We start from the raw sequence: 25839 nt of genomic DNA on the forward strand, positions 1-25839 counted from the left end.
CAGTGTTCATTTCAGTTTTCCAAATTATTCCTTACTAAGCTTTGCTCTCACTTGTTTATGCTGTACCCTTGCTTTCATCTTTTTCCAGATATTTCCATTGTCCCTCTTGTTCAAGTTCTTTTATATCAAATTTCTCTCCTTGGTCAATATTTTCCGGATGCTTCAATTTTCCTGTTATTATTGTTGCTTTTCCACATTTACAATGTCAAATATTATTTTATCATCTGAAAAAGATATATACATTTGCAATTGTGCTTTCAGTTGCTTGTCAGGTGAGTGATACAGTTTTAAATCATCCACAAGAAGTAGGTGAAATGTCACTTGGCAAGCCTCTTTCCTGAAGGTCGAACTGTAACCATAGCCTAGACTGTTAGGTTAACAACTTGGGTCAAAGGCAAAGCAAATCAGCTGTGGTGGACAAAGACCCAGACTGGAATATCCCTCTTTGGATTTTTATCCCAGGGATAGTAATTTCCCCTTTTCATGACTTATTTATAAAATGGTTTACCACTGTTTTGTGGTGACTGCTATGTAATTTATCAATGCATGGTGCATTTTACACAACTATAATCATTCTATAATCATTGAATATGGAGACTGTCACATAATCCCTGTTATAATTAGGTTCCACCTATGTTTTACATCTGTCACCTATGATTTGCATTTGCATTTTATTGCAGTGCTGAAGAAAATCTAAATAAAAGGGTCAATAAATGAATACTAAAATTCATCTTCAAAAATTCATTCTGTAAACTGAATTTTCTGTATTTACACATATTCTTTGAAGTCCCTACAACAGACTTTCTATTTTTCTTTGCTGAGGAAAGATATAGACTGAAAGTTATGTATCATATTTCCAGATTTTTACCTGACTGTTTGGGAACTGTGACCCCTCCCACATACACATATGCGTATACACAGATAATATGCCCTATCCATTTTAAGCATTTCTTTTTAAAGAAGTCTGCCTATGGTAGTTGTGAGCATTGACAGGTATGCACAGTATATGATATCACATCCAGTTTCTCTGATGTACGCACATCAAGCACTCTTACAACTGTGAAACTTCTTACCACCTCTGTTATACCGTCAGTAAACAGGAAAACCCAACTACTGCTCTTTGACTGCTTTTTTTAACAGTTGTCGAAATACTTAAATGCCAACATTTTACAGCTCCACTGAAAGCTGTCAAAAGAGTTGTCAAATTGCTGTGCTATAAACTGGAAAATTCCACATTGTCAGGCAATGCATAAATAGAACCTTTTTTCTTTAGGTCTTCTTCTCCATAGCTATAAAGTGCAAATGTAAAATATCCCAACTCTGCTATTACCCCATGTTACAGCTCTAGTCAAAGAAAAAAGACATTTCAGATAAAGTATTTTTTGCCATATAGAAGTACTAAACCTCCAAAATCCTGTCCGTGTCATTAAATAGAAAGGAGGAGGTCACATTTCCATACCAAAAAATGCACTACAATGGGTAAATCTTATTTTCTGTAAGTATTTTAAAATACCATATATTACTTGTCCTCCTGCTATAAAGTGCAAGGAAAAAAGACACAGCTCCATTCAGCTCACCCCCCCCCCCAGAAAAGTGCATTTTGGAACAATGGCTCTTTTTTCGCTATATGTTGTTAAAATCTGTGATCTGTCTTTTAAAAGACAAAGCAGAATGTAACATTTCTAGTCAAATAAATAATACAATGTCAAATTTGGTTAATATACACATGTGCAATCAGGCACATGTATTCATTGACTATTACCTGAAATAGTCAATTAAATATTCCATTTTAAATAATAAAGGAAAGGAAATAATTTTCTTAAAAAAGAAAAAAAAAGAAATTAAGAAAATATAATTAAAAAAACTCAACCAAAAACAAAAACAGAGGCTGTCTTCACCCCTCCAAGATTCATAGGTTCATAGGTATATACTAAGCTAAAGACCACTAGGGTCCTTATAAACCTAGCCGTACAACCCAAATGTGACCCACAAATCTGATTTTTATAGGGGGTGATTTACTGAATGCCTGTCTATTAGAGACATAGGCATTAGACTAGGGATGAAGTTCCAATTACCAATCCATTGGTCCAATTTGCACTTAAAGGGGGGTAGGGAAGAACCCTGTAAACATTATAGGGAAATAATGGAACCTGCAAGACTTACAGTCTGTGGCATTGGGCCTTACAAGTCCATTAGGTGGGCCATTATTTCCCTATAATGTCTGGCCTATGGGGCATTATCAGTTATTGAATTACTTAATAATATCATCTGAGCTGCCTAGATATGATTTATTTTCAGCCCGCACAGTTGAGTAAATTGACAGGGAGAAGTATCAGTCTACAAACATTTAAATATTCTTTCCCTTATTGGGTCTCATAGGTATGTTTTGTGTGTGTGTGTGTGTGTGTGTGTGTGTGTGTGTGTGTGTGTGTGTGTGTGTGTGTGTGTGTGTGCGTGTGTGTGTGTGTGTGTGCGCGCGCGCGCGTGCATGCGCAGTGCAGCATTTGCCTTTCTTTAACCTGCAGAATCTGTAGCTGTAATAGTATTTGTATTAATGTTTTTTCTTTAAATCATTAAATATTCACACTTTTATCTCAGTAGCTCCCTGTTGCATTTTTTTTCAAAACTCAAATATCTAAATTTTGAAGTGTTTTTTTAGTTCACTGTATTACTGTTTACTTTATTTTTGTAAATGTTAATATTCATGCATGCTTCAGATTATTTCCTTTCTACCACTTTTAAAATGCAGTAAAAGATAATTGAAAGTGACATGGTGATGATTCTTTTAGGAGACTTTGTTAGCGATCTAAATGTGTAAGAGCTGTTTTTTATACATTCACCACAGTACTTTGTATAGCATGTTTAAGGCTGTTAAGTGTCCTTTTAATGTTTTGTTTGTGAACTGAAGGTTACCTTTAAGTGCTAACATAAAAAAGACTATAACCATAATGCATATAATGTTGTGACATCTTTATTTGTGGGTAAAGGGTTCTATTCTGTATCACCAAATGGCAAAATTGTAAGCATCAAAAACTGAAAAATAATGATTGATAAAGAGAAGGGTGAAAGAGTTATGTTCAGGCATTTTTTTTTTTAGGAAGAAGCTCCCTTGTATCAACCCTTGTTAGGTTCAACCCCCCCCCCCAAAAAAAAAAAACTTATATTTATCAACTCCCTGGTCACACGAACTCAAAGAGGAGAGAACTCTCCCTAAAAAGTGAATCATCACTGATGCACACTTAGAAATACCATTGGCAGTGATATCTTGCACAGAACACATTGCTCGGTCTATTTTTCTTTTGGAAACCGATGCATGAGCTACTTCATTTATAGGCTCAGAATAATGAAGTCAGTAGAAAATAGGTAATAATAAATTAGTGATGATTATGGAGCAGAAAGTTTACCCTGGGAATCACTTCAGTGGCTCTGCTGGAAAGAGGCACAGGGAACTAATCTAAGGGGGCAGCGAAAGCCAACACATTCTGGCTAAGCTTATAAATGCCTTCGGGCAGATAGCCTAGTACCTACCTATGAACCTATGTATATATGCATGTAAATTCGCAGAGTGACTGAGCTCTCAAGTCAGTAAGATCGCATCTTAGTGTTCATTTTCCCCTGCATGTCTTTCCTACTGAGTTACTTATCAGTGCAGATCTTACAATGAGAATAATCAGTTATCCGATACAGTGTGGCTCAAATTTCCTGTACCCACTTTGCTAAGTAGAGAAAATGTTAATTAATAAGTTAAAAAATGAATAAATCTGACAACTGTTATGAAAATAGTGGCAAAGCAAAAGTTAGAGTGAATTTTTTTCAGCAGAATTATTTCAGATATTATTTCTATGTAAGCTAGGCCAGAAATAAGATTTGCGTTCTATGAAATTATGCTGGACATGATACTACAATTGTTTATTTCAACTCTAGATAAAAAGCACAGTTCTGCTTTCTTTGAAAAAGTTGCTGTGTGAAACATTGTAGAGGGAGACAGAATAACAATCGTGTTCTAACCTTGTTTATAACAAATGCTGTATGAATATGATATGAATGAGTATAAAGAAAAATTACTGGATATAAGAACGTGGGAATGTAAAAGGTAATTGTAATGAAATGGAGACCTTTCAAGAGATGAGACAAATCTGAGATGTAATTTAGATGAGAACTGCATGATGTAACTGTCAGCTGAAAAACTGCTGGTTTTGTACTTTGTTATATGTTAGCTTTTGTAGTACACCATTTTATATTCTCATTTTGCTTAATCTCAGCAAGCTGCTAAAGCCTATCGTGAATAACATTTATTGCTCCAACATGATTTATGTCTAAAATACTTTCATTCAAAACAAAAAATGTCAGGCCCTTTACAAATTTCACCTCAACTGCCTCTAGACAAGTCATACGTATAAAACTCCCAAAGCACTGGTATAGCTGTAACTATTTAACTATAGTTTTTATTTGTTTTAGTCCACTGTCAATAAGCCTTTGCTTTCCTTAACCTTTCATCATGATCTTTCCTTCCACAAGCATTAATGTCTTTGATAAAGTTCCAGATGTTTGCTATATCTTTTGGTATCTGATGCCTGTGATTTTGTCATTGATCCTAATACCTTCTTATTCCCATATAAGTTCATGGATTCAGCTGCCAAGTTTACATCCTATTGACCTTCAATACGAGTGACTGCAGTAACCTCATGCTAATATCTTGTTATTTACCCTTTATAATGTTCATTCTAGTGGTGTTCGCAAAAGTGCACTTTCGGTGAAGTGCACTTTCGCATTAGTGAGAATCTACTACCGGATTTTGAAATAGTATAATTTTGATCTCCGGTAGTAGACCCAAATATATATATATATATATATATATATATATATATATATATATATATATATATATATACATACACATACATGTGCGTGTGTGCATGCATACATTACATGCATATATACATATATGTATAAACACTTCCAGCTTTTCTTTCTTCTCTTTATCGTTTTTCTTATTTCCACTTTTGACCCTAACCACTGTACCTTTTGTCTGGTAAAAAGTCCATATTTGTTTACCGTGGTGAACATTTTTATATTTACCAAAATCTTCTTCACCATACCAGCTTTCCTTTTTTGTTTATCAATTAGTTTCCAATGTTCCTCATATTTCTTCACTAGACATTTTCCTATCACTTCTTTCCCATATTATTTATCTTCTGTAATACCTAATATATATGTAATTGCACCAGACATACAGTCATGGATCTATTAACCCCAAACACCTTTCTCTTTTCTATTATGCAGTATCTTTCTGTTTAACCAGTTCAGTCTTGACCTCGTATTACTGCAAAAATAGTTTTCATTAGCTCATTTTCTCTTAAAATAAATATTCTCCTAAATAAGCTAATTTACATAATAACTGAGAGAATTAAATACCCAGATTTCAAAAAATAAACACATCTTACATTCTTCCACATATGTACTGTTTCTTTTATTTCCCACAATGCCCCCTCCCAGTGCTTGCACTAACAGTTCTGCCATAGAAATAAACTGTTGCACTTAAGATCTTTGACTGGACTTGACATTCCTGCACTGTTCTTGTGTAAGCTCATGCTACTATGCTAGAAAAACATAATGATATTAATTAAATAGCAGGTTAGGGAATCTCATTACCTGTTCTGGGTATAGTGGGACTCCCAGCCATTAAGTACCTCCTTCTTGCAAGGTACTGAGCTGGTCAACCCCCTCCCCTATGATGATGTCATCCTGGAAGACAGAGTGGAAAAGACACTATAGGGTAATGTGAGCAGGATAGTACAGGGCGGTCTTCCCTCAGAATCTGTTGCATTATCTGACAAGTACTTTTATAGGCTTACTTTAAGTGTGGGTAGCAGATGTAGTATGTAAAACACAGTGCATCATGCAAAACATTACAGACAGCTGCACTTAGAGCCTTGAGAGAATTTACTTCACTTTAAAATTACATAGTTTTATTCCTTTTATTGAGGCTATGTGTCATGATGCAAAACTAAAACTGTCACACTGTAGCAAGAATTGTCACATTTTGGCTAACTAAGAGGAGAACTCTAGCTTGATTTTTATTATAATTTCAGTGCATGACATTTGCATTACACTGCATCTCTTTCGCTATATACATCACTATTTAACCGCTTCAAACATCAACATGCTGTTTGTGCTTGTTAAAGCAATGTTGATGGATTTGCTTCCTTTTACGATGTTGCACATAATGGTATATAATAACAAGGTCTTGGGTGTGATTTAGAAAGATTTTGCCTGGTGCACAAGACATACTTGCATAGTTTACAGATGCATGCAAGGTGCTGGCAATTTGAAGACAAGAGATGCATGGTAGATTTGAGTGGTACATAGTGCTTGCAATGGAGAAGGTAAATATGCAAATATGTGAATAAACACAGGTGTTGTAATTCAGAAACCTTGTAGACCCAGAATGTTACATTGAATAAGTATAAATTGATATTGGACGTGGAAAATGTGTGTGCAAAACACAGATGCTGGAATTTGCAGCAGGGCTGATTGACTTGAATCGGTTACTCTTAATCCAGCTGGCCCCATGGCACAGAGGGGTAAAGCCCTAACTGTGAACCTTATTACTCAAATTTGAGCAATTCAGGCACTGTACAGATGAAGAACGAAGTGGGATTCAGCAGGTGATATCATCCTGCAGATCTTCGGATGTATTTTGAAACTGTCACATGACTGACATGAGTGACACATAATGAAGGCAGGGATCTCAGTATGAAGCATGATGGGCTGAGATACTTACAACCACCAAACAGCATAGTAACCACATTTCAGCTCATGCATGGGAGTGTGCATGTGCCATCAGGGCAGTATTGTGGGAGTTTGTGGCATTAGGCTGCCATGAGCAACAGTTTTATTGGCTATGGAAAAAAACATCCTCCCTTCATGGCTGCCTGAGTGACAATCTTTCCACTCATCAATGCTTCACCTTAGCAACCAGCTGGCAGTATAAAGGCCTATGTCATCAAGACTAGCTCTGCAGCAATGTCTGCACCTTAATTACCATTGCCAACGGATTGTTGATCACTACAGATTGACGGGGAGTTACTGAAATCCATCTTCAGAACATACCAGAGCTACAGATGGCTTTCAAGGAATATGTATCTCACCTGTACTCTTTTACACTCAACTATGTATTGTCTCTTACTGTTCTGACCGCATGGCTTTTCCAGCTTTTAAGAGAGGATAGGGTGATACACTGGGGGTCTCATAGTTATCTGCCTCAAAGATCCCGACCAAGTTCTTACATGTGCTTATTCAACATGTGGAAGACTATATTTAGTATTCTTGGACACAACATGAGAGAGGCACCAGCACTCAAGGGTTCAGCAACATCGGCCTCCCCCTTTCAATCCTGGGTGCCAAGGATGCATGTTGGAATTAAGGCATCACATGGTTCTAAAAGGGAGCTTTACAACAGCATGAAGGATTGTCACTCTCCGAATTGCTAGGTGGTCTGTAGTGCAAATGGGGTCCTAACTGATGTTGAGTATGCTGCCAGTGTGAATGAGTGTATGACTTTCACAACCTCTTCTAGTAGGATGATTCTCAGAAATACACCAATTTAGCATTTCCAAAATATGCACCATGTTTTTATAATATCATTCTTTTCCAGAGATCTGCTGGTTTTAAATCTGTAGTTGGAATGCTCAAGACACACTACAGATGACTTAGCAGCTCAGGAGAGGCAGGGTGGTTCTTACCTGACAAGGTTAGTGTGAGTATCCATTATATGATGTTATGCGTGCCATGCTGCATGGTAAAAATTGTCTTGAAACATCTCTTTGGAGCCTTAATTATGATGCAGTTGACCTGGGTTCAGTTAGCAGCCTGCGTGTTGGAAGAACCAGCCGGAAAGGAAGATGAATGATGATGTCAAGAATGGTCACCTGTCTCTGGGGGCAGGAGTTAGGGATCACATGTCTCAGGAAGCACCGTCTGTAAACAGTCCCTATAGGATACTAGAGATGGATATGGGTTGTCCGCTCTTAGATGGATTCAGTTATGTGGTAGTGTCACTTGCAGAAACAGATGATGAGCCCTTTTACCACTGCATTATATGCTTAACCCTTGGGACCTCAAGGGCAAACATTGGAGATGATAGGACATAAAGTAGAAAACCCTCTGATGGCTGTCTGGACTATGAGCACCCTGTAGCTGTGCTCTCTTCATATAAGAGAAAAAAATGAGTGATACTGGTGGCTTGATGATTGACAAGCAGGAAAGGGAAAATATACTATAATATGATTTTCAGGAAGTAGGCTGCCAGTGTTTTGGCCGGACACCAGCACCCACCCCCCCTTCACAGGGGGTAAAGATATAATAATGTGCAGGAGGATGGTGGACATGGCAAGGCTGCAGAACCCAGTACATAATAACATAGGCAAAGCAGCTAGATGGTCCTGAGTGACATCTGGGGCAGTCAAAGGGAATTTGATTGGTTCAACTATTGGAGGATTGTAGACACTATTCTGCCAAAAGAGGATGGATTTTCTCCTTGAGTGCATCACCCGGGTGACTAGGGGTAAGATAATGCACACATAAGTTTTTGTTGTTGTTTAATAATACATTTATTTTGATTATACATCCTTAGCTCTGTTTTCTGCATAGTTTGGATGTCTACATTTATTCTGCTATAACGTATGTATCAAAGCAGTGTTATTCATCCTCTGCACAGTTGTGTGTGATACCCTGCTTTTATCCTCACAGATCCTGTAAATACTTATGTTACATGTTTCTGCCGTCTGTGACTTTCAGGTGGCTGCATGAATGTCTGAAGTCTGATCAACCATACATGTAGGCCCTCAGTCCTAGACAGTGTTTGTCCTGTTTGTGTAACCTCTGTATGGGACACTGCACAGACACCACGAGCTGCAATATGAGATACCTGCTTAGTTTACTAATCATTCTTTCATGGGCATGTTAACCTTGCCACTGTCAACATGCCTAGATTTGCTGTATGTTTCTGGTAAGACAGATTTCATGTAACTAGCTGTTTTTACTTTGTTATATATATATTTTATCACGTTGTTATTCATGCTGTCTTCATACTGAAACATACCAGTAAGGAACATATGTGTCTGGATATGTCTGCGTGTGTGTGTGTGTGTGTGTGTGTGTGTGTGTGTGTTTGTGTGTGCGTGCATGTGTGTATACATATATATATATATATATATATATATTTATATTTATATATATATATATATATATATATATATATATATATATATATATATATATATATATATATATATATATATATATATATAGAGTCTATATTAGAACACTGAAGTTTCAAAACTTCGAATGTTCTAATATCAACTCCTATTCAGCGAAAGCTAAAAATTTCAAAGCAACAGAAAAATGAATTTTTTCCTAGGGAAAGAATTTGGTTGTCCATTTCTGTTGCTTCGGTATTTTCAGCACTGTGGTGGAAAGTTACGGGTCGGGTTCAGGTAAGTGTGCGATTGAGTGCGGGTTAGGTTAGTTAGGGTGTGGGTTAAGTATGTGTGCAATTGTGTGGACATGAGGGTTAGGGTGGTGTAGGTGAGTTAGGGTTAGGGCGCAGGTTAGGTATGTGTGTGATTGTCTGGATGTGAGGGTTATGGCGGGTTAGGTGAGTTAGGGTTAGGGTGCGGGTGAGGTGAGTGTGCGGTAGTGACGGACCTCAGGGCTAGGGTTTGGATTAAGGTAAGTGGATAGTTAGTGTAGGGTTAGGTGTAATATTTTAGGTGTATGTGTGTGGATTGCTGTTTATTTGATGTGCTTGTGTTGTGTGTATGTGTTTTGGAACAGTGAATTTTTTCCCTAGGAAAAAAATTGCTGTTCTGTACGTTCAATGTTTTCAGCTTTCGCTGAATAGGGGTCGATATTAGAACACTCGAAGTTTTGAAACTTCGATGTTCTAATATAGACCATATATATATATATATATATATATATATATATATATATATATATATATATGTATATATATATATACACACACACACACACACACACACACACACACACACACACACACTCACACACAAACACACTCACAATGAATGTTCAGAAAGATTGTTGGCAAATTCTACATCTGACCTCTTACCGCACAAGACCTAATCCTCACAACACCTATTTGAATTCTACATGTTGGACATATGAACATATTAACAATACTACGCAAGTGATTATGGAGATCATAAGATGCATAGCCACCATTTTCAAGTATTTAATATAACTCACCTCCAAGACTGAACAGGGCTTCAGGTGATAACCCTTTTGTGCATTTGTGTCTTCCCATCCAATCATCAAAACTGTGTGTGTGTGCGTGTGTGTATGTGTGTGTGTGTGTGTGTGTGTGTGTGTGTGTGTGTGTGTGTGAGTTTGTGTGTGTGTGTGTGTGTGTGTGTAGCCAGAGAAGTAGTACTTTATTTGAACTGTACTAATAACTTATTCCATAGGCTGTGGATACATTGAGTTAGGCAGTTATCTTTTTAGCAAGTTTTGTTAATTTGCTGATGTAGACTTAGATACATTTTGTAAGTGTTTGTAGAGACACTGCTTTTGCAAAGAAATTGGGGGGCAAGTAGGACTTAGTCATTTCTGGCTTGAAAAATGAGACGTAGGTTACCTTGATATGTTGCTGAGTACAAGAAGACTTGTTCTAATCTATCAGGATAGTCAAAGGACTTAAAGTCCCTTGATTTTGTTGGTTATAAATATTTGGGGCATTTCTAGTTGAATGATATACTTGGATTTGTACATACTAAATGCATAGCCAGCCTTAGGCATAGGCCAATTTGGAGGTCACCTAGGGTGCCACTCTAGCAGGGGCACTTTTCAAGTAAACTGGATGGTGTAAATAGACCAGGATGGGGGCACCAGGTGGTGTGGGGGGCGGCACTGTGGAGCCCTGTTGCCTAGCGCACCACTTGACCTAAGGCTGACCCTGACTAAATGGGACATTATGTTCAATGATAGGTCTGATAACTGAAGTGTATAATGGAATGATGACTTATTTGGATCGTGAAGATATTTCCTTGGAAATTAACTATGTCAGATAAAAGGATTTCCTGACTATTGTGGAAACATGATAAATGAATAAGACAGGGTTATACACATAAGTTAGATCCAAAGAAAAACGCTGGATACACACAGCAGGTTACTTTAATATCAACAAAAAGTAAGTGCTTTCACGACCAGATGTCGCTTCATCAGACTACATTTGTAAAAAAGCACACTAACCTATTTAAATAATGTGATGTCACTAAAACAGACCAATCATATGCCTATCAATCAAAAATCCTTAATTAAAACATTAATTGACACAAGAATTTAAAAACATGTTACCTATTAAAACACGTCTAAAAAAGTATATATATATATATATATATATATATATATATATATATATATATATATACATAGGTTCATAGGTTCATAGGTTTATACTAGGCTATCTGCCCTAAGGCATTTATAAGCCTAGCCCAATGTTTTGTGGCTTACACCACCCCTTATGTTAAAAAATATTGTGCCCATTAGTTTGTTTTGCCTCTGTCCAGCAGTGACACAGAGATGATTCCCGGGGTATAAATTCCCACTGCCAGTCTCAAACCCAGGGCCATATATATATATATATATATATATATATATATATATATATATCCTGGATTTCAAAGCAGGTTGAAGGGAGACCCTGCTATTCAATCCCGGAGGTTTATCCACCTGAAAAGACAGGATCCACCCTTGCTCGATACCCTCAGTCTTGTTGTATAAATCCCCTCCTCTTATATGCATCTTAACAATTTCTAGCACCAAAAATCTAAATACATGACCACTGCCTTCCTTCTTGACAAGCAATGCCAACGCATTACTATCTGTATCATTCCTTATGTCCCTCAAATGTTCTAAAATTCTTTCTTTAAGTGAACGGTTGGTCTTGCCAATATAAAAGGAATGGAATAGCAGAATATGCAATAACAGAAGTAGATCACATTTTTAGTTGTACAATCTGTATAAAAGCCACATTCAATTCTAAACCCTAAGCTGGGGTGTACAAACAATGCACCTTTGCGAATGTATGTACATGCCATAGATCCTCTACAGGCATAAGTGCCTAATCTATTGGATCTAGTAGATCTAAAAGTGTCATGAGATTTATAACAAAGATGGCTTTTTAATGATCTATTATTACGAAAAGAAAAACTAGGTGTGTCACCTATCACTCCTTCTAACTCACCAACTGTCGATAGAATGTCCCATTTGTTCTTAATTACATCACAAACTACATTTATGTTACTGGCAAAGGTAAGGGGCATTCTCACTACATTGTCAGAGGAGCCACTGCTCCTATTTCGCCTCTTGTCTCATGACGCCTATCTCTCTTAACATAATGCGGTGCACACCTGCCTTGTCTCTCACTCCATGCATTCTTTATTTTATTTTCAGCATCACTTACTCTATAGCCTCTTTCAAGAAACTCACATTTGAGTGTGTCTAAGGCAAGCCTCAGTTGGTCATCATCATTATGCAACCGCATGATGCGATATATCTGCCCCTTTAGCACATTGCGCTTAGTGTGTCTAGGGTGCATGCTCTTATTATGTAATAAAAGTATTTTTCCTTACTGGCTTCCTATAAAACAAAGTAGAGACAGAATGCATCTAATCTCTGTTTACCTTGACATCCAAAAATTCAATTTCATTCAGGGAATATTTAGAGGTAAACCTAAGAAGAGCATTGGCCTGATTAATATAGCTTAAGAATTCATTCAGACGAAATTCAGTGTCACACCACAGCAAAAAAACATCGTCCACAAAATGATTGTACCATGCTATGGGAGCTCTATAGACATTGTTGGTAAGAATGGTAGTGGTTTCCCATTGTACAAGCGAAAGGTTGGCGTAGTTATTAGCACAAGCCATGCCCATAGCCACGCCGACCTTCTGCAGATAATATTCATTCCCAAAAATAAATGCATTATTCTCAAGTATGATCTCAAGTAGAGCACACACAAGTCTAACTATCTCTGGATTCATGCACTTATATAATAATAACTTATTAACATTACCTATGCCCCATTCATTGGGAATAACTGTAAACTATGACTCTATATCCAGAGTCACAAAAAAACACTCAGTCTCAGTGGATTCTAGATGGTGACTCAACTCTCTCAAAAAACATTTGGTGTCCTTCAGTATAGTTTCACATTGATCTAAAACTGGGTGTCAGTTTTTCTCAACAAATATTGACAGTGGTTCAGTCGTCCAACCCCTGCTGGACACTATTGGATGCATAGGGGGATTAGTTAAATGCTTATGGATTTTAGGCTAACCACACACTATGGGTATAACTGGATGTTCAACTTTAAAATACTCAAACATAGGTTCAGAGATCATTCAACTAATAAGTAAGTCAAAGACCAAGAAATCAACCCTATCAATAATACATTTAACTGCATCAGCAGATATAACATCGTATGTACTCACATCACACAAAAGACACATCATATTACTGTGCTATAACTCTTTGTCCAAAAGAACAATACTGCCACCCTTATCGGCAGGTCGTATTTCTGTAGAAGACAGATTCTTAAGTTCATATAAAGCTTCATAATCAGTCACAGACATATCAAAAAATGTGGGTCTGACTTCATCTTTGAAGATGTCTCTTAGTTGTTTGTCACAGACTTTGACAAACAAGTCAATAGCTGAATTCACAGGGGGAATGAAAGTACTCATTTTTTTAAAAATGCACTGTTCCTGCACCTTCCCTTTAAACATAGTTTTCAGAGTAAGGGTTCTCCCAAACATCCTCAAATCATCTCATCAAATCACATTGCCAAAGTGGTTAGAAAATCCTTTTATGTGGCTCACCTAATCACAAAAGGGTTCGCATCCATATCAAAAGAGGTCACTGTGCCCCTCTACTCATCACTCATCAGACCCATCATAAAGTACAACGCCCCATTTCGGATTTACCTTACAAGACACCTGCAACAGTTGGAAAGACCACAGAAGTACCTCATCAAGAGGATCACTGGCCTCAAACAAATGCCCTATGCAGCTCGACTGAAGAAACTCCAGCTGTACTTGGTTGCATACCGCCTGTTTATTGGCTGCTCATTCTGTTTGTGTGCTGCATATTCACAATGTATAGACCATGCACTTCTGAAGTAGCTGGGGAGCAAATAAGCAACTCTCTACCAGAAGGGGAACTATTGTACAGTGTCTAAATAACATTGCTTTTAAGAATGAATGATAATATGGTCAGTATATAAAGCATTACCAAATCTCTAGGCTCATCTGTGCAGCAGGCAAATATTCTCATATAGGGACAAATATGTTTCAGAAATGTAACCTGTTGTACAGAAAAAGGAAAGTACAACTGTGTAAGTAAACTTACCATAACAGTAGATGTTTGCATGATCACTGCTGTAGTAGATGGACAGCTTCTAGAGTTTAACAGTACCTTCCACATACCCTGACCTTTGACAGCTTGAGCAGAGTTGTAGATAATCAATGGTTTGGGTATCCAACCTTTCAGAGCTTTCATGCCAACTGAAAGAAGGGAGAGGGAGGCTAGAATGATGAAAGATGCTAATGCTAGGTAAATAAAAATCAATGTTCTCACCCTGGCAACATAAATATATTAAAATAAGGCAGATGGAAGGATGGAACAGCTACTGCAGCAGTGATCTTTCAAACATCCAGGGGCGGCCCCGTGCTATTGGACTGCCGGACTGCAGCCCCCCCCCCCCCAGCTGTAAACAATAAAGAAATTATGGATATATGTTATGGCACGGTTTGGTTATATGTGTGGATGGGGATTTGGAGCAGCTATGAGATCTACTACAGATAAGGAAGGGTGTGTGTGTGTAAATGCCCCAGTTGCTATATACTGGTGGCTAGACTCATGGTGGTGGTAGGGAATACCTCAGGCTTGAACCCTGTACCTTGTATGCAGGTGTTAAAGACCTGAATTCCCTACCCACCACCATTTGCGAAAAAAAATTGCAGATTTTTGCCTCATATTTGATCTGATCTGTTCCTCATAATATCTGTGGTTTCTAAATGTTGCAATGCTTGATATTTGATGTTGCAGTGGTAGCATTGTTGCCTCACAGCTGCAGGTTCTCAGGTTTGATTCTTGGCTGGGGTGCCTTCTTTGTGGGGTCTGAATCTTCTCCATGTGTTTGTGTGGGTTTGCTTTTGTGTCCTCCCATGTTACAAAGACATGTCTGCATTATTTCGTCCTGGGCCTCTGCTGAAAATTGTTTTTTTGTTCCACGTCATACTGTCCTGATTAACAAATGTTAAATAAAATTGACAGGCATTTGAATTTCAGACTTCAGGTTTCTGAATGTTTAATTCCGTACATATTTGATGGTGCAGTGGTAGCATTGTTGCCTCACAGCTATAGGTTTTTCTGCTTTGATTCTTGGCTGGAGTGCTTTCTGTGTGGAGTCTGCATCTTATCCCTGTGTTTGTGTGGATTTGCTCTGGTGTCCTGCCATTTTACAAAGACATGTGTCTGCAGTATTTCTCCCTGGGCCTCTGCTGAAAATTGTTTTTGTTCTGTTAGAAGTAAAATTGACAGGCATTTGAATTTCAGACTTCATATTCTTCAGAAAATACATAGTAACACAACCTAAGTTTATAAGATGAATATTTCAAATTTGTCCTTATTTTTGGGACTGTATTACCCCGTTATTGGCTTTGTCCAAGTTTTTGTGCTAAGGTTGACAGCTATGGCAAGAACTGAATTCACTGAATATGTTTGAGGGCTGTATTCCCTCATTACTGGGTTTGTCCAGGTGTTTTGTGCTAAGAGGTTCAAGGTTGACAGCTATGGTAAGAACTGAATTCATTAAAAGATAGCCATTTAAGTTTCAGTCTTACCCTCTTCCACAAAGCAGCTGATTTGGCGTAGTGGTATGTTGCTCTGACTCTTTTGCACAGGGACATTGGTAGTAAAATGTATGGTGGTAACACAGCATTTTTCTTTCACAAAGCAGCTGATTTGGCATAGTGGTATGTTGCTCTGACTCTTTTGCACAGGGACCTTGGCAGTAAAATGTATGGTGGTAACACAGCATTTTATTCTAGCAACTTTCCAAGATTATACAAGCAATGTTTAATGTGTCCCTGGTTTTTGGGCTTTTGACCACCCCCCAATAAATTTGGCTTTTTCCAGATTTCTTGTGCTGCGAAGTTGAGATGCAGTTGAGTATTGAGTAGGTTTTACAAGGAGATGAGAGCTGCAGGGGAAGAGAAGTTTAGTGCTGCTTATGGTAAGTCAGCTTGCATTGTTAATAGCACAACAGGTTGTGTACTTGCTTTTGATGCAGAAGGTTGTTGGTTCTACTCCCACAAGGGGTGAATGCTGCCATACTGAAAAAGTTAAGATACTAACTATGAGCCTGTTATCAGTTTGCCATCCATTTCCTATTGCAATATTACTAGCTTATCATTTTAATGAAATATAGGCAATTTATTCCTCAGGGGCATCAGACACTTTATTTTTCGATGAAACCATGAAATATAAAGGTGTTTGCTAGCAGTAACCTCTTCATTAGTTACAGATTTATTTAATGTGGAATTATTTAGATGACTTTTTTACTTCTTCAGAGATTGTGCATATTTACTGATAATGGTGGACTGTAGAATTGTGCATATTTACTGATAATGGTGGACTGTAGAATTGTGCATCTTTACTGATAATGGTGGACTGTAGAAGTTTGAGTAGACTTTTATGATGGAAATGTTCTGAACTGGGCAGTTTTGTCATTATGAGTGCATGCATTTTGTTTCATTGTTTACTGGAAATATATTCTGAATTGGGCAATTTTGTCATTATTGGTGCACGTGTTTTGTTTCATAGTTTACTGGAAAAATGTTCAAAATAATAGGAAGGTGTATCAAAGAGCACATGTATGTTTCATATGCAAGGGGCCTATGATTTGAAAACAGCCCAGAATTAATCTTTATCTGCCACTGGTAAAATGTATTTTCTTTGAATGTGGGTTTCAATGCTGTTTCAATGAATGTGAGTTTCAAGGGCAGATAAGTTTTAATGCTAAGTTTGTTTAGTAGATGTCTTAGTGTTTGTGCTGTAAAATGCAAAATAAAACTTTCAAATGAAGTCCAAATCATCATATAAGTAAATCAGTATGCACATTAGTGTTTATGGTAAATGGAGTGAAATAGCCAAGTAATGGATCATTGGAATGGCTGCAGGGGGAGGCTCCATTCGACCATGATTTTGTGAGGGGGAAGGGTGGCAAACTTAAAGACAGCCCCAGCTGAACTATACCTCCCAACTGTCCAGATTTTCAAAGAATGAATAGATTCTTGCTTCTTATTTTTGGTTTGTTCCTCATAGAATTTGTGGTTTTCTGGCAAATCATTTAGGAATTAAGTCACTAAATAATGACACACTGAGTTTCAGACTTCATAACCTTCAGAAAAATGCATGCTAAAGTAAGACCTGTTGTTTTATCAACTGTCTCACTTTATACAAGAGCAATTTTTAGTACTGTTTATATGTTCCCCCAATATATTTGGCCTTGTCCAGATTTATTGCATTAATAGGTTGAGAGGTACATGCAAATAAATTGCTTTATAGAATTAGGCATAGCCAAACCTCTCAACTGTCCCTGATTTTGGCACAAAATGTTACTCTTCACCCTAATAATCCCTCCACAAAATAGCAATTTTGGAAGAAAACATGGAGGGTTTACAATTAAGAAATAACTGTAATAATCAGAGTTAAAGATTATAAGTTTGTAAAAGTTACCACGTCTGCTGATAAGTCAGGTAAATGCTACTGTCCCAGATAACAAGTAAACAGTTAATCAAAAACGTAGTGGGATGTAGACGAAGCAAGTGTTAACAAAAACTCAAAATCAGTTCCAACAAACTTTATTCCAAACAGATATCCACAGATAAGCGCTTTCACTATACAAGCTTCCTCAGATCTAAACAGATTGGATTAACATAACCTGAGGTATATATAAACAATTCAAATCAATTAACTTATCAAGTCTTAAAAGGACATACCAAGTTGCCTAATAAAAACTTTAAAAATATAAAAAAAGCTATTAAATATATATAAAAAATGCATCAGGAGCTTAGGGATGCATAAAGATCCATACAAAATATGAGAAAGATATATAATGTATGTGCACATGAGTGAACGCATAAACATGACTATCTGACATTCCCATGTTGTCTCAATTTCGGTTTTATGGAAGCTCTTTCATTAAGCCCTAACCCTCTATCAGCTCTTAAAAGAATAATCCATTCACTTTCTTTACTCTCAGTATATGTCCTAATGTCACCGCCTCTCCTGTTCGGAGCAACGATTTCCAGAACCTTAAATAAAAATTCATGGGTATTTCCACATAGGGTTATGTGTTTTGCTAGTGCATTATGAGGTGAGCCTTTTTTAATGTGGTATATATGTTCTCTGACCCTGTCTCTAAGTGGGCGATTTGTCTTGCCCACATAGAAGGACGAGCAAGATTGGCACACCGCTAAATATACAATGTTAGGAGTCTTACAGTCAGCATCAGCATTGGTATTGAATGCAATATGTAAGTTAGGATGAAAGAAACTACTACTGATATCCATATATGAACAAAAGTTGCAGCGGCCACATGGTTTAGTGTAACCATGGGTCAAAGAATTCCTCTCTGATTTTGGATGATAGAGTATCCTTTTTAAATTATTCTTATTCCTATATAGGAAATGAGGTTCATTCCCAACTATCTGCCTTAAATCTTCATCTACTTGTAAGATGTCCCAGTGTTTAGCAATAATCTCCTTGACCTCAAAGTGGTCAGAGACAAATAAGGTCGAACATTTTACATTACTTTCAACCTTTTTTCTTTTATAATTTCAGTAGACCTGATTGGTCCATAATATGATGTTGCTACTGTGGAACGCAATTTGTACACATTCTCTATGTGTGAATTGACCTCATCAATCCTATAACCTCTATGTATTAGCCTATCTCTCAAATCCTCTAATTCAGATGCAAAACCACTGTCCATGGGATTTAGCCTTTAGGCTCTGATCGCTTGACCCTTCATGATGTTCTTAAAAACAAATGGTGGGCGCATACTGGACCTCATGAGTAGTGAATTACAATAACAAGTTTTTCGATGTACACCCATGTTTATCAAACCATTGGGTAGCTTTTCAATGAATAAATCTAGGAATTCAATCTTATATGCTGAGAAATGCATGGTAAATTGCAGGCAGTTGGTCAAGTTATTCATAATTGAGAACATAGATTGAAGCTCTGCTTCAGTTCCTTTCCAAAGGACAAAAAGATCATCGACAAAACGTCGATAGAAAATAACATGTTCTCTAAATAAGGTTTCACAGAATAACACATGTTCTTCCCAATAGGCCAAAAACATGTTGGTGTAACTGTTGGCAGATGGTCTGCCCATCGCTACACCATCTAACTGCCTATAAATAATGTCGTTGAACATAAATATATTATTCTCCAAGACAAGTTCTAGAAAATGCACTATCAAATCTATCTTAACGTTGGTATAGTCACTATGTTGTTTCAGATATTCTAAAACATACATTAGTCCTAGTCCATTAGGAATGACTGTGAATAATGACTGTACATCAAATGTGACAAACAGGAGATCAGATATAGTAACATTCTGTTCAATATTCTCATATAAATCTATTTGAAACTGTTTAGAGTCCCTCAGAACAAAAGGGTTACCATTTAAGGCCTGCTTAAGGTGTAACTCTATATAAACGGATAAGTGTTCAGTTGCCCATCCACAGCCCAAAACTATAGGCCTCATGGGTGGATCACTGGTGTTTTTATGTATTTCTGGTAACCCATTAATGATGGGAATGAGCGGTGTCTTAATATTTAGATAATCATAAAGTTCCTTGTCTATCAACTTACTCTTATAGATATCTAATAGAGTATCACTAACATATCTGATAATATCATGGACGATGTCCATGTTGATGACTTCATAGAAACTATCACTCAACATATGTTCCATAGAGGTATGATAATGCAATGTATTCATCACTACAATACGGCCTCCCTTATTGGCAGGACTAATCACAATGGTGGAATCATCCTGTAGTTTCTTTAGACTCTTTCTTTCCACGTGAGATTGTTCCTTTTCCTAGATCTAACATTAGTGCTACAATCCTCATAATATTTATATAACTCATCTTCTGTCAATTTTAAGAATGCTTCTAGAAGGGGATGATGTATGGGTACATATTCACTCAGATTTCTAAAGGAGAAGTGTCTGGTATTACTAGATTCTCCACTTGAATTCTTATACAGAAGTTTTAACATAACATTTCTACAAAATAATTTTAAGTCCATATTGACATCAACCAATCTGCTTCTACTCTTAGGGATGAAATTGAGCCCTTTACTTAACAGCTTCACATCATCAAAAGATAGTATAGCACTAGATATATTATGTACTAATGTTTGTTGGTCCACATTTTCTTTAAAGTTTGGTGTGGTAGTGGTTCCCTGAAAATTTTCTTTTCTGTCTGCCTCTGCTCATGGATCTTGTCCTTCGCGGACCTTTTTTCATGTGGACTGGCAGAGGAAAAGGAATGTCAGGGTTCATAGTAACTAAGTTTTCTGCATTACCTTTCGATGTTCTGGGTCTGACAACTGCATCAGATCCTTGTTTGGGTAATATGAGTTGGTCCCTGACTACCTGTACTTCAGGAAATAAATTCATTCCAGGGTGCATACTAGGATGCACTATGTGAATGACATCAGTTGAATCAGTGTTAGAAGATACTATCTGGTTAGGGTCATCATTAATAGCTTCACTGGCTGACTGCTCTTCTCTAACTAAATCCTGTTGATTATTGAGTGTAACTGAAGTTTGATTCTTCACAGGCTGATTTAGATCAGCAAATACAATATTATTACTCATAGTTACATTCATATTATTAACCGGATTTATTGGCAAAATGGCAGCAACTGAACATTGAGATAAGCCGTAAATATTTACAGCTCCTCATTGACTTCTTTAAACCTGAGGAAGCTGCTTTGACTGCCAATATTAAAAAAACGCAACAATTAATCTGCAAAGAATATCCCGACAACATTGTACAGCCATTATTTGAGAACTTCCTTGATAGTATTTCTGCATTCGAGCGTAAGCTCTTTCAGCAAAAAAGACACAAGGCTATCAGGGATATCAATGACTTTAAATTGGGCCACGTCTTTGTGTGGCCCAGGAACAGTTATAACACTATTCATACGAATGCAGAGAATGCAAACAGGATGCAAGACCCCAACAATGAGGTGGAACATTTTTCCAATGTACGACAAGAGAATAATAACAGAAAACAGGATAGGACTTCAACATCTTTAAATGCTGATGTCAATAATATGAATGTAGCTATGAGCAATAATACTGTATTTGCTGATCTAAATCAGCCTGTGAAGAACCAAACTTCAGTTTCACTTAATAATCAACAGGATCTAGTTAGAGAAGAGCAGTCAGCCAGTGAAGTTATTAATGATGACCCTAGTCAGATAGTATCTTCTAACACTGATTCGACTGATGTCATTCACATAGTGCATCCTAGTATGCACTCTGGAATTAATTTATTTCCTGAAGTACAGGTAGTCAGGGACCAACCCACATTATCCAAACAAGGATCTGATGCAGTTGTCAGACCTAGAACATCGAAAGGTAATACAGAAAACTTAGTTACTATGAACCCTGACATTCCTTTTCCTCTGCCAGTCCGCATGGAAAAAGGTCCACGAAGGACAAGATCCATGAGCAGAGGCAGACAGAAAAGAACATTTTCAGGGAACCACTACCACACCAAACTTTAAAGAAAATGTGGACCAACAAACATTAGTACATAGTATATCTAGTGCTATACTATCTTTTGATGATGTGAAGCTGTTAAGTAAAGGGCTCAATTTCATCCCTAAGAGTAGAAGCAGATTGGTTGATGTCAATATGGACTTAAAATTATTTTGTAGAAATGTTATGTTAAAACTTCTTTATAAGAATTCAAGTGGAGAATCTAGTAATACCAGACACTTCTCCTTTAGAAATCTGAGTGAATATGAACTCATACATCATCCCCTTCTAGAAGCATTCTTAAAATTGACAGAAGATGAGTTATATAAATATTATGAGGATTGTAGCACTAATGTTAGATCTAGGAAAAGGGACAATCTCATGTGGAAAGAAAGACAGAGTCTAAAGAAACTACAGGATGATTCCACCATTGTGATTAGGCCTGCCGATAAGGGAGGCCATATTGTAGTGATGAATACATCTCATTATCATACCTCTATGGAACATATGTTGAGTGATAGTTTCTATGAAGTCATCAACATGGACATCGTCCATGATATTATCAGATATGTTAGTGATACTCTATTAGATATCTATAAGAGTAAGTTGATAGACAAGGAACTTTATGATTATCTAAATATTAAGACACCGCTCATTCCCATCATTAATGGGCTACCAAAAATACATAAAAACACCAGTGATCCACCCATGAGGCCTATAGTTTCGGGCCGTAGATGGGCAACTGAACACTTTTCCGTTTATATAGAGGTACACCTTAAGCAGGCCTTAAATGGTAACCCTTTTGTTCTGAAAGACTCTAAACAGTTTCTAATAGATTTATATGAGAATATTGAACAGAATGTTACTATATCTGATCTCCTGTTTGTCACATTTGATGTACAGTCATTATTCACAGTCATTCCTAATGGACTAGGACTAATGTATATTTTAGAATATCTGAAACAACATAGTGACTATAACAACGTTAAGATAGATTTGATAGTGCATTTTCTAGAACTTGTCTTGGAGAATAATATATTTATGTTCAACGACATTATTTATAGGCAGTTAGATGGCGTAGCGATGGGCAGACCATGTGCCAACAGTTACGCCAACATGTTTTTGGCCTATTGGGAAGAACATGTGTTATTCTGTGAAACCTTATTTAGAGAACATGTTATTTTCTATCGACGTTTTGTCGATGATCTTTTTGTCCTTTGGAAAGGAACTGAAGCAGAGCTTCAATCTATGTTCTCAATTATGAATAACTTGACCAACTACCTGCAATTTACCATGCATTTCTCAGCATATAAGATTGAATTCCTAGATGTATTCATTGAAAAGCTACCCAATGGTTTAAAAAAACACGGGTGTACATCGAAAAACTTGTTATTGTAATTCACTACTCATGAGGTCCAGTATGCACCCACCATTTGTTTTTAAGAACATCATGAAGGGTCAAGTGATCAGAGCCTCCAGGCTAAATCCCATGGACAGTGTTTTTGCATCTGAATTAGAGGATTTGAGAGACAGGCTAATGCATAGAGGTTATAGGATTGATGAGGTCAATTCACACATAGAGAATGTGTACAAATTGCGTTCCCCAGTAGCAACACCATATTATGGACCAGTCAGGCCTACTGAAATTATAAAAGAAAAAAGGGTCGAAAGTTATGTTAAGTTTTCTACCTTATTTGTCTCCGACCACTTTGAGGTCAAGGAGATTATTGCTAAACACTGGGACATCTTACAAGTAGATGAAGATTTAAGGCAGATAGTTGGGAATGAACCTCATTTCCTATATAGGAATAAGAATAATTTAAAAAGGATACTCTGTCATCCAAAATCAGAGAGGAATTCTTTGACCCATGGTTACACTAAACCATGTGGCCGCTGCAACTTTTGTTCATATATGGATATCAGTAGTAGTTTCTTTCATCCTAACTTACATATTGAATTCAATACCAATGCTGATGCTGACTGTAAGACTCCTAACATTGTATATTTAGCGGTGTGCCAATGTTGCTCGTCCTTCTATGTGGGCAAGACAAATCACCCACTTAGAGACAGGGTCAGAGAACATATATACCACATTAAAAAAGGCTAACCTCATAATGCACTAGCAAAACACATAACCCTATGTGGAAATACCCATGAATTTTTATTTAAGGTTCTGGAAATCGTTGCTCTGAACAGGAGAGGCGGTGACATTAGGACATACACTGAGAGTAAAGAAAGTGAATGGATTATTCTTTTAAGAGCTGATAGAGGGTTAGGGCTTAATGAAAGAGCTTCCATAAAACCAAAATTGAGACAGCGTAGGAATATCAGATAGTTATGTTTATGCGTTCACTCATGTGCACATGCATTATATATCTTTCTCATATTTTGTATGGATCTTTATGCATCCCTAAGCTCCTGATGCATTTTTTATATATGTTTAATAGCTTTTTTATATATTTTTAAAGTTTTTATTAGGCAACTTGGTATGTCCTTTTAAGACTTGATAAGTTAATTGATTTGAATTGTTTATATATACCTCAGGTTATGTTAATCCAGTCTATTTAGATCTGAGGAAGCTTGTATAGTGAAAGCGCTTATCTGTGGATATCCTTTTGGAATAAAGTTCGTTGGAACTGATTTTGAGTTTTTGTTAACACTTGCTTCGTCTACATCCCACTACGTTTTTGATTAAGAGTTAAAGATTACTTTTATTTCAGAAATGCATGTAGATTCTTTTATTTTGTCGGCTGCTCAAGTTAGCAGTACTAATATTAAAGTGTCCCTTGTTTGACAGGTTCCCAGCTGTATTGTGTGGCTATTTTATATTTTTACATCACATTTTTGGTCCATTTTTCATAAAATTGTGTTTTTTTTGGCAGATTAGTGACAAATCATTAAAGACTGAAGTTAAAAAATAATGACAGACATTTGAGTTTCAGATTTCATACCATTCAGAAAATTCATACTAATGTAAGACCTATTCTATTATCTTTCTAAGTTTATAAGAGAAATATTTAAAAATTGTCCTTATTTTTGGGCCTTTGTCCCACTTCTTTGTATGGCTTTGTCCAGATTTCTTGCTCTGAGGTTGAGAGGTATGACATGTGTCAGGGCCATCACAGTCAGCCAGAGACATTTCAAATTGTGGCATACTTGTTGCATCCCACTCCCCCATGTAGTGACTCTGGATGTGTCCAAGCAAGGCAAGGAGTAGTTATGCAGTGTAAATGTGCAGAGTATCCCCCCCATCCAAGCTAGACACAAGTACTAGAATGGCTTTTTATCTGTCCTTGATTTTTGCAGAATGGTCTGGTTTCTGTCATATTTTTTGTACTGTTGATTTATGCTTATTACTCAAAGTGCCTGTTACTCTGTGTTTAAGTAGCAATACTTTAATGACCATCAGGTAAGCTTGGCTGAGATCGTTAGATGCAAGTAAGCTTTAATAAGCATACTGTTAAAGAATTGCCAACACTGAAAGCCTTTCTGTTGTTGAAATGTAGAGAATACTTAACTAGATAATGTATAAGCCTTGGTTATTGAAATGCATATGACAGTATTTGTAATAAAGGACAGGATTACATTATTTAAGTGGGAGGGTGGCCTAATGGTTAAGGTGTTTGCCTTACAAACACAAGGAGCAAGGTTTGAGTCTCACAAACGATAATTAGCTAGGCTTAAAATGGCTCGCAAGGGCAGCTAGCTTAGTATGAACCAATGAACAATGAACAATTAAGACGCTCAATACACTTGGAGTCATCAGTCATCTCTGCAGGCTTCACCCGTAAACTAAACAGAATGCCAGTCATGTGGTCCATAACCTGTACAGTAATCCTTTTAAGCAATGTATCTTGAGCTAATTTCTTGTTTGCTTTTCATTTTTTACTTTGATCATGTTTTCTCCATGAAACAAGTAGATAGTTATCAGGCAGCAGGTCTTTTTTTGGATAAGAAACATT

The sequence above is a fragment of the Protopterus annectens genome, chromosome 3.part1, assembly GCF_019279795.1.
Source record: "Protopterus annectens isolate FY-2018-M chromosome 3.part1, PAN1.0, whole genome shotgun sequence".
In the NCBI taxonomy this organism is placed as follows: Eukaryota; Metazoa; Chordata; order Ceratodontiformes; family Protopteridae; genus Protopterus; species Protopterus annectens.